Raw genomic sequence first — 10440 nt, 5'->3', positions numbered from 1 at the left:
GCTGCTCAGTACTTTATAAAGGTGACTGCAGTCTCCATGCTTTCCCAGGTGGCTCAGTGGTCAAGAATCCGCCTGCCAATGTAGGAGATGCGAGTTTCGGATACCTGGGTGGGGAAGATCCCCTGGAGAAGCAAATGGCAACCCACTCCAGTATTCTTGCCTGGAAAATCCCACGGAAGTGGCGGGGCTGGGGGTGGGGGCTACAGTCCATGGGGTCACAAAGAGTCGGACAGTCTGGACTATTGAGCATGCACGTGCACGCACACACCACACACGTGGTTGCGACGGATGACAGGCTGGATGGAGCAGCAGGTCGCATACCCACTCCCGGCCTGTTTATTATTATTATTTTTTCATTTATAACAAATAAATAAAGGGTCATTTGCCGTCTTAGGTCCCTTCCTATCCTGACAGCCTGCATCCGAGGTACCACTGCCTTCCTTCCATTACCGGGGCCCTGTACCTCCCTCCCTGCTTCCTTCTGATCTTGGTGCAGGGGCCACTTTCTCTATTCCTGGGCCTCAGGTGCTTGTCCACCGGTAGATTAAATGAGAGATGCTGGGGGGTTCGGGGGAGAGACATCTCTGGAGTACGAGTCCTTCCTGTAAGGCCTTTTGCCCCTGGCAGCAGCCCCTAAGTAATGCCCCCGTGGGCGGGCGCGCTTCGGGGCCGGGAGAAGGGTTTCCAGCCGAATGTGTCCTTCCTAGGCCCCATTCGGGTGGCTGGACGACCCCCTCCCCACGGCCAATCATCCAGAGCGAAGGCGGCGGGAGCAGAAAGGCAGGACAAAGCCGCTGCGAGTGCCGGCAGTCACCGAGCGCGACCGGGCCTCTCCGCAGAGCCTGGGGGCTGGCCTCGGACGGCCACTCGGCTTCTCGGGGAGCCCCGCGCCCGCTGGCCCGGGGCCGGGAGCCTCGGGGCTCCCAGCCCGCCCGGAGCGCGGATCTGCCCGGGGCCGACGGGCGGCGGGCCGCGGCGTCACGTGAGGCGGCCCGGGCCGCGTGACCCGGCGGCCCGGCCCCGGGCGCCCCTCCAGCTCCGCCCCTTCGCCCGCCACTCGCCGGAGGTTCTCGGGCCCCGACGCCTCCGAGGTCCCGGCGGCTCGGCCTGGTGGGACGGCGCGCGGCCGCGGCTGGCCTCCCAGGTACCCCGGCGGGGCGGGGAGGCTGGGCGCGGGCCGGAGCGCACGGAGGCCCCTTCCCCTCGCTCCGCCTTCCCCGTGGGCCCGGCCGGCGCGCCCCGTTCCTCCTGCGCGCTCCCCGGGCCCGGGTCCCCAGGCCCCCGGTCCACCGGCGCTGCAGCCAGGCGGGTGATGGGCGGCCGGCTCCGCACCGTTAGCGCCTCTGCTGGCGTTTCATCCGAGGAGGAGGAGGAGGAGGAGGAGGGACGGGGTGGGGGAGAAGCACTGGAAAGTTTTCCCGGCTCCCTGTCTTTTGGGAGCTGCGGAGACGAGGTTTTGCTCGGAGCTGAAGTCTGGCACTGCTCTGGGCGCTTGTCTGGGCGAGAGGAGACCTCCCCGCCGACTCTCCCGGTCCTCCCTCGGCCCTTGCCAAGATCTTCGCATCTGCTCCTAAGCCTCAGTAGGTCGCCATACTCTGCACCGTCTCCTTTTCCCCCGCAACACGGAGTCCAGCAAAGGGGTTGGTTTTATTTATAGGGACTTTGGTCCAGGAATGCGATGAACCGAGTGAAAAGACATTTCTCTAGTCCTGCCTCGGTTAAGCTGTCTGCTCTCTTTAAGATGACCGTCTAGGCACGCTCTATTCTGTTCTTCTAAGTGACTTTTTATGTTTATTTGCACGTGAGACACTCCGAAATCATCTGCTGCAGAACTCTGCATCTGGGGATTACAGTTTTATAAAGCAGTTTCATAACACTTAAGAAAACCCAGATTCATAGTCCTATTTGGTTTTGGCTTATTCTTTTTGGAGGGAGGATTATAGCTTTTGGGGGCAAAAATTGAGTTTCTGAAGCTGGTGTGTGTTGTGGGTTAGAACATGAAAGTATCGAGGTATATAATGCCGAAAGGAATGGGGAAAATGATTTGAACCTGACAACAGTGTGTGGTGTGCTTTAAATTTTAGCAAGTATCTATTTGTAGTGAGCACTCGTGAATTTCACCTCTTTGGACTGCCTTCGGGGTTGAATAGGTATATTTAGAGTCTATTAATATGGCAGTTAATCTGTGGAATGGATATCTTTTAATCCATTGTGCAAATACCAGTTCATTTATTAATACTTCTAGACTAGTCCTTTTTTCCTACCTTCCGGCGTTTCTGTTGAAGAGGAAGGGTATTCATCTTTAAAGAGATTTCTGCAGTGATTTTTATGTGATCCAAACGATCAAGTTCTGAGAACTTCAGAAAGCAGGTAGCTCTAAAAATCAGTGCTATCAAGTTTGCGGCTTAAAAAAAAATTCCTTAAAATTGTTTAAAGAGTTGCCTCTGTGTTCTATGTCCAACAAAAGCTTGACTTCATCTTAATAACCAACAGCTCAAGCTGGGAAGCCCAAGACCGTGTTCTCCTTTATCTGAAAGTCAGAGTGGGGGAAATGAAACAGAAGGGAACTGAAACACCTTTTTTATCATTATTACGCTGTTCCTTCTGTGTGTACTGCATTAAACAGTAAGACAGGCATGGAAAACAAGGTTTGGACCCTCAAGGAAATGTCGAGTGCAGGCAGACATTAAAGAAGAATGTACATCACCTGTAATTTGTATCATCTAAAGAGAACAAGTTAATATTTGGGGTGTAAGTCCTTTTAAAAAAAAAACAAACTTTTTTTGAAGTATAGTTGCTTTACAATGTGGTGTTAGTTTCTACCATACAGCAGTGCATCAGCTGTATGTCTACATATATCCCCTTATAAGTTCGTTTTACAAAACAGGTATACTGGATTGCTCTGTTCAGATAGTGAGATTTCATATTGTAAAAGGTACTGTGATACTCAAATTTAGTCCATTCCTGAGCCTAGAAGAGCCTTGAGTATCGAAGTACTTAGCCAAATCTATTTGATTCTTGAGTTTGGGTGGAAAGAGTTAAAATAGCTGGGGAGACCTCTCTTTATATATATATTTAGTATAGAAATGTTTTTAAGATCATACCAATGCATACATGATATATTGTAAGTTGTGAAATGACTTCAGAAAATGATGAATCCCATCTAGGGAAGATTATACTCAGACCATTTCTGAAGTCTGATGGTCTGTCTCCATCCCACAGTCCCAGAAGAGAAGATTCCATGGCTTTTGTGAGCTTAGCGTCACAAGGGGGGGAAAAAGAATATTTTTGCCCAAATATTTTTTTTGATGCTTGAGAAAAAGTTTGAGTTTTGGAAATAGACAAAGTCCATACCCTCTCTAGTGCTTCAATCCTGAACTCAAGTGGTATCTTTAAAACATTCAGTAATGCTGTCTACAGCTGTGGAAGAGTGTTCTAGAGGTGACTGCCAGCAATTTCTCCCATCCCTCCACTCCTCCCCTCTCCACATCCTGCCGCTCCTCCCCTCAAGAAATGGAGTCTGTTTTTGCTCCCTCTGAACCTAGGCTTTCCATGTCACTTGCTTTGACCAGTAAATGTGGTGGAAGTGCTGTGTGTCAGTTCTGGACATAGTCCTTAAGAGCCTGGCAGCTTGAGCATTTACTCTCTTGGGGGCCAACAGCTGGTATTGAGGCTTGAGCTAGACTAGGTGGAGAAAGACCACCGAGAGAGTTTATGTGATCAAGGCCTGGCCGGTTTCAACCCTGGTTAAGCGCCCAGTGCCTGCGATCCCAGCTGAGCCCACTTAAAACACAGAATTGAGTGAAATAACAAATTGCTGTTGTTTTAAGCCACCGAGTTTTGGGATGGCACGTTACTCAGCAACAGATAACTGAAACAGCATAGCACCTTGTACCATACCCTGGGTATGAATCTGGTTCACGTGTAAGGCCGTCCCAAGATGGGATCCATGAGCACAAGATTGTGGTCAACATAGGCAGTGACATGCTTTAAAGATAAGTCTCTCAATTAATTACATCTTTATTTCTTACTACATAGGGATGCACTAATTGAATTAAGTACAGTTTAATGAAGACTACGGCTATGTCTGGGCTTCCCTGGTTGCTCAGCTGGTAAAGAATCTGCCTGCAGTGCAGGAGACCCGGTTCAATTCCTGGGTTGGGAAGACCCCCTGGGGAAGGAATAGGCTACCCACTCCAAGATTCTTGCCTGGAGAATTCCTATGGACAGAGGAGCCCGGTGGTCTGCAGTCCATGGGGTCGAAAAGAGTCGGATACGACTGAGCCACTAAGCCCAGCATGGCTGCTATATCTTGTACTCTGCTAGATGATGGTTAAGTCAAAAGACAGTTTCTTTTACATAATTGGTTATTATTTGTATATGTGATTGTTGTTATCAGTCTTAAGTTAACACTTGGAGATGGCAGTGTCTGACATGTTTTAGAGGAATTGCCCATTGTTGAGATGTTGGATGTGTGGTGTTCCTTGAAGCTTGCCACTTGATGAAGGTAACGTCATCATGATTGTAGTCCTAAGTACAGGTGTAAGATCTGCCGCAGTGAACGCAGTCTGGGAAGTGCTTTGCTTTCAAGGGTCAAGGAGAGTGAATTGTATGCAAGCTGTCATTTCTAATGAATATGATATAGGACTTCAAAAAACCACTGATGGATTTTTCAGGGGCAGTTCTTACTGCCTTTAAAAAAGATTATTTATTTATTTGGCTCTGCAGTTCTTAGTCTTGGCATACAGGATCTTAGTTGTGGCACGTGGACTCTGTTAATAGTCCCCTGACCAGGGATGGAACCTCAGCCCTCTGCACTGGGATTGGGAAGTCTTAGACACTGGACCTCCAGGGAAGTCCCTTATTGTCTTTAAATGAAAAAAAAATCATCTGAGCAGCTTTTCATTCCAATTCTGGCTCAGTTAAAAACAAAAACACAAAAATCCAAAAAACCCCTCTTTTCTGGAGAAGAAAATCTCATTGGAGATCAGATGAGTGCTTTTAGAGACTTATAGTCTCCACCTCTGCCGGGCCAGCCGGAAGATTTCAGCGAGCAACACGACGCATTCCTTTAGGCTAAGAAAAAAAGACACAGAACAGATGGGGTCGAGAGGATCGCTGCAGTCAGCGATGATTCTTTATTTCTCAGGGTTACATTTATACTAAACCAAGAAGAGAATCTTCAGAAGAGAAAATATTTAAAATATTTTTCCATATACATCACTTTGAGATAACAATCACCAGAACTCTCTGACAACGTCAAGGGATAAGAAAGGCATCCCGTTTATCTGAAGGGTGGTCGTGAAAGGCTATCCATCTGCGTCATGTGTGCATTCAAGGCTTGCTAATGTTCTGTTAAGATTTAACTTGGATAATAAATTCCAGAGAGGGGTGGCGGGACAGAGAGCTATGTCTGCGAACAGACCCTTGAGGATCAAGGCAGCTCCCAGAGCCAGCCTTTTGGTTCAGGCTGCTCCCCGCACACCTCCTGCTGGACTCTTTTTAAGTTTCTTTTCTTTTTTTTTTTTAACATCTTTATAGGTTTCCCTGATCAGTGTTCTTTCCCATCCTCCGTGGTGGCTACTTCAGACTTTTCCACCCCCACCCTTTTTTTTTTTTTTAAGATTTTTTTATATATACCTTTTTTTTTTTTTTTAAGATTTTTTTTTATATAGACCTTTTTTTTTTTTTTTTTAAGTCTTTATTGAATTTGTTACAATATTGATTCTGTTTTATGCTTTGGTTTTTTGGCCATGAGGCATGTGGGATCTTAGGTCCCCAACCAGGGATCAAACCTGCATCCCCTGCATTGGAAGGTGAGGTCTTCAGCACTGGAGCTCCAGGGAAGTCCTACCCTTATTTTTTATTGGTTCGCTCCATCTTCTGTTGCTACCTCCCCTCTTAATCTCAACAGAAAGCCTTCCCTCTTCATTCATAGGGAGAATTGATGAAAGAAAATGCGCTCAGATGCAAATCAAACCCACAGTGAGATACCACCTCAGACCCACTAGGGTGATTATAATGACAAAGACAGACAATAAGATGGAGAAACTGAAACAGCATACATTGCTGGTGGAACTGAAAAAATGCAGACTCTCAGTAGGTGAGAGAGAACAATAAAGAAGGGAATTACCTCCAACCTTTTAAACTCCTTTTCGTGAGATCTGTCCTTCACCGTGAGATCTGTCCTTCACCGTTCACGTGCTCTCAAACCGTTGGAACCTGGCCTTAGCCACCCATGGCCTCCCTGAGGCTCCTTCTTACAGTTGCCAGTAATTTTTGGTAAATCCAACAGACCTTTCTCAGTCCTCACCTTGTCTGGCCTCAGCAGCACTCGCCCCAGACGCTGCCTCCCTTGTGTCCCTAGGCTCCTGCGACAGTCTCCTGGTTTTCGTCCTGCTCGGCCTCTTCCTCCCGCCTCTGTCGTGAACAGCTTGTCCCTTTGCTGTTGGAGTTCCTTTGAGTTCTGTCCAAGACCCTCTTCTCTTCTTAGTCCACACGCTTTTTCCTGAGTGATCTCGTGCCAGATTTCCAAGTCTCCAATCCAGATCTCTTTCTTTTAAAAATTATTATTATTATTTTTTAAGTAGAGTTGATTTGCAGTATTAGTTTCAGGCATACAGCAAAGTGATTTGATTATACATATGTGTACATATCTATACAGATCTCTTTCTTGATCTTCAGATTTATAAATCTGTCTGTTCTATATACCCACTTTGGTATCCCACAGGTAGCTGAAATGCCCAGAGTAGAATTCCTCATCTCCCCCTGAAACTTGCTGTGTTCTCTCCCATCGTGAGTGGTTGTTAAGGATCCCTCGTTGCCTGAGCCGAGCATCTAAGTGTGAGCCTTGGCTCTGCCTTTCCCTTATGTAGCTTCCTCCTCCCATTCAGTCAGTTACAGAATGCTTTTGAATCTGTCTCTGGGTGGTTTTCTCCACTTCTGTTTCCCTGGCATAGACTTCCATTCTTTCTTCCCTGGTTACTGCAGCCACCTTAGGCCCTGGGTGTATCTCCTCCATCATCCCCATCTAGTCTCTGCATTCTGTCAAAGTTTCCTTCACAAACACACATCTGATCATGCCACTTCTGTGCCTAAGTTCCTTTGGTGGTTACTTGTTGCTCTTTGGATAGACTAAGCTTTTTGTCCACGTGAAAAGACACTGATGCCTGGAAAGATTGAGAGCAGGAGGAGAAAGGGATGACAGAGGATGAGATGGTTGGATGGCATCACTGACTCGATGGGTATGAGTTCAAGCAAGCTCTGGGAGATGGTGAAGGACAGGGAAGCCTGGCCTGCTGCAGTCCATGGGGTCTCAAAGAGTCGGACACGCCTGAGTGACTGAATAGCAACAGGTTTTTTGCAGCAAGTGTGGCCACGCTGTGGTTAGCATCTATTTCTGTGCCTGGAAACCGACCCCTCCCCACCCCGATTCCATGAAGTTCTGCTGGGGGTGAGAGTGTTGGCTCTGTGTCTTGTTTACCTAGAAGACATCCAGTAAACACTTACAGAGTGAATATAGCATGCTTCTGCCCATCCATTGCTGGAATTGTAGTTTGGCTTTAGGCCATCACAGGGCACAGGGATACTCTTCATGCAGTGGAGGGTAGTAGGTGAAATCATTTTAGAGATGTCCCCAGAGGAGAGGTTCATGATACTAGAAATAGATTTGAACTTGAGCCCATCCATTTCTTTAACTATTCACTTGTCTATTTTTATGCGGCCTATTTTGCTAAATCTGCGTGCTTGATGCCACAAAGAACAGAAGCGTAGAAAAAAATTATTTGTAGTCATGGAGATTTCTTTTCTGGTTTCCTTTTGAAAATAAAAGAGACTTCCCTGGTGGCTCAGACGGTAAAAGCGTCTGCTTGCAATGCAGGAGACCCTGGGTTGGGAAGATCTCCTGGAGAAGGAAATGGCAACTCACTCCAGTACTCTCGCCTGGAAAATCCCATAGACAGAGGAGCCTGGTAGGCTACAGTCCATGGGGTTGCAAAGAGTTGGACACGACTGAGCGACTTCATGTTCACTTTCTCTTTGAAAATAAAAGTATGTCATAAAAGCAGGATAGCTTCACAACCCTGAACTTTATCCTCTTTTGTTGCTGATGCTGTGTCTACTTGGCTGGTTTGCTTTGCTAACCTGAGCATGTGGCTTCTGTAAAATGATTTCTTCACTTAACAATGAATGGGCTGTCAGATTCTCAGGTGTCCTAGAATTGCCTCAAGCTTCTGTGCAGTGACATGAATGCAGCCTCTTGGAGGATGAGGCTTAAGAATCACTTCCTGAGGCCGTTATTGCACATTGAACTTTAAGTCAGGTAACCTGTTGGTGGGTGAGAAGTAACAGTTGTCTTCTTCAATGAGTAATGGGCTTGAATGAAGCTGATGAGGCCAAAGGGAATGGCAGTAAGAAAGAGAGCAATCATGCGGCCTTCCAATGAAGGGAGGAGGACCTTGTCACCTGCACAGAGGCGTCTTGATGAGGGATGGCAGAAACTCCTTTGGAGAACACTTCATTCTTGGGGTCCCATAGTCTTTGTGGAATTTGTCAAATATTCGGGGCATTCTTTCTTACTCTTTCATTCTTGCGTGAGTGAGAGTCACTCAGTTGTGTCCGACTCTTTGAGACCCCATGGACTGTAACCCACCAGGCTCCTCTGTCCATGGGCTTTCCCAGCCAAGGATACTGGAGTAGGTTGCCATTTCTGTCTCCAATTTTCATTCTTGCCATCCAGTAATGCTGCAGAAAAGAGAAGTGAATGACAGTTGTTCAGCTGTCTGAGTATCAGTGTCTCAGCCAGTCTCTGAAACTTTGCTTCTTTGCAAGACTTATATCAGAGAATAGATGAAATAGTTTTCAAGTGTATTTTTTAAAGGGTGAAGTAGTAAAAAGAATACCAATTTATTATTTTATAATTGTTTTTAATTTCTTATTAATTTGACTTGAATTTTTTAGCCAGTGCCCTTTCTTTCCCAGGATCAAGGCGCCTGGGAAAGGTAATTATTAATGTTTCTTATGTGTTTTATCTTGTTGTATAAGGGTTCTGTGTGCAAGCAAATTTGTGAAAATCTGGGTTAAATGATTTTATGTAACTTTTTTTTCCCACAGTAGTAAAAGATATTTATCAGTTTTCATCAATTAATAGCCAGACAAAAAAATAAAAGGTAATTACAGTTGCAAGCCATGATGGAAACATGATTAACCTAACAGTATAAAATAATTACGTAACAAAAGTGTTTTTTTTATTTAAAAGATTTTTGGGCTCATTCTCTGGAGGCTTGTCTGGACCTGGGAAATACATTTGGTGTCAAGAGCAGTGTTGTAGCATCTGCTGTGTCTCAAAAAGCTCATCAGAATAAGTGTGGAAGAAAATAGGAAGAGTAACGTGTGGCTCTTCTCTAACTTCAGAGTTTTTTGAATTGCTTGTGTTGTAGCATAGATAGAAGACACAACAAGTTATAAAATTGTGCTTCAGAAAAGTTTATCCCAAGCCCTAGAATTCCTCTGTTTGAAAGTCTTCCTAGAATTGAAATATAATGTACTCAAAAATGGGGAAAGATAGCCACGCCCTAAGTCTTTTGTGTTCAAATGGGAACTTACACTAGTGACAAAAGGAGGCTATAAAAAAAACACTTGTTCCTGCAGGAAACCTGGATGAGCTTCACTGAGGAAATGCTTTCATTTTGTCAGATGCTGGAGAGAATTTGACTTCTGGAACTTCATATAACCCGTTTCTGGGATATAAAAAAACACAAGTTTTTTATATAGTTGTAACTGTTGCGCACATAATTTTTTTCCATTTACAGGTATCACCTGGCCTGTGTGTTGGCATGTTTGTCTCGTTGCTTACTTAGTTATTCCACTTGTATTTGCGTTTTAGTTTTCCACTTACTGGGATTGACTTTCCGTTAGTCCTAAAGTTTCTCAGAGGCAGGGGTCATGATTGTATTGCTTTATGATTTTCCCCAGCATTATTGGTATGTGGGGTCAGAAGAATGAATATATATTATCATTTTGTTGACATCATCAAATGGTAGTGCTTTCTTGTAAGACATCGTCAACTTTATCAATAGCTCATTAACTATAAATAAAACCCTATTTTAAGATGGCCTAGCAACTAAACCGATAATTAAAATCATCACCCATCCAGTTTATGAAAATAGAGAAACCTGTACTAGGGATCTTCAGTTTACATAAGTGCTCTAAAGTTTTTTCAATTAAAAAAATCATTTTTCACATTTGCCATGACTGTTTCTGGATGTCGTCTAAACCTGGCTATGGCTGGTATGCTGAGGAACACATAGGCCATTTTAAATGGATTGTTCCAACACTCAGAGTCCTTCCTGTTTCCTGTGAGGATATCAGCTTCCGTGATAAAGAGTGATACAATCTCACTTCATGCCCCGAGGATGACACTAGCCAGAGGAGTCAGTCTTG

At 45.4% G+C, this 10440-nt stretch overlaps 1 protein-coding gene across 7 annotated transcripts in view; it reads left to right on the top strand.

The window, feature by feature from the left end:
* Positions 1 to 1021: 1021 nt before the first annotated feature.
* RCBTB1 (RCC1 and BTB domain containing protein 1) overlaps positions 1022 to 10440 on the top strand; it is a 51240-nt gene continuing 41821 nt past the window's right edge. For 3 of the 7 annotated variants that reach the window (XM_061133601.1, XM_061133604.1, XM_061133598.1), the window contains exon 1: positions 1022 to 1144. The gene's annotated coding sequence lies outside the window, so the exon portion shown is untranslated. Of the gene's footprint in view, positions 1145 to 1463; positions 1581 to 10440 lie in introns of those variants that run through there. The other 4 variants (XM_061133602.1, XM_061133599.1, XM_061133603.1 and 1 more) reach the window with 3 other exon arrangements.

Source organism: Dama dama, chromosome 30 (assembly GCF_033118175.1).
Source record: "Dama dama isolate Ldn47 chromosome 30, ASM3311817v1, whole genome shotgun sequence".
NCBI classification, from domain to species: domain Eukaryota; kingdom Metazoa; phylum Chordata; class Mammalia; order Artiodactyla; family Cervidae; genus Dama; species Dama dama.
The sequence above is the reverse complement of the archived record's forward strand: the minus strand, read 5'-3'. Positions and strand labels throughout refer to the sequence as shown.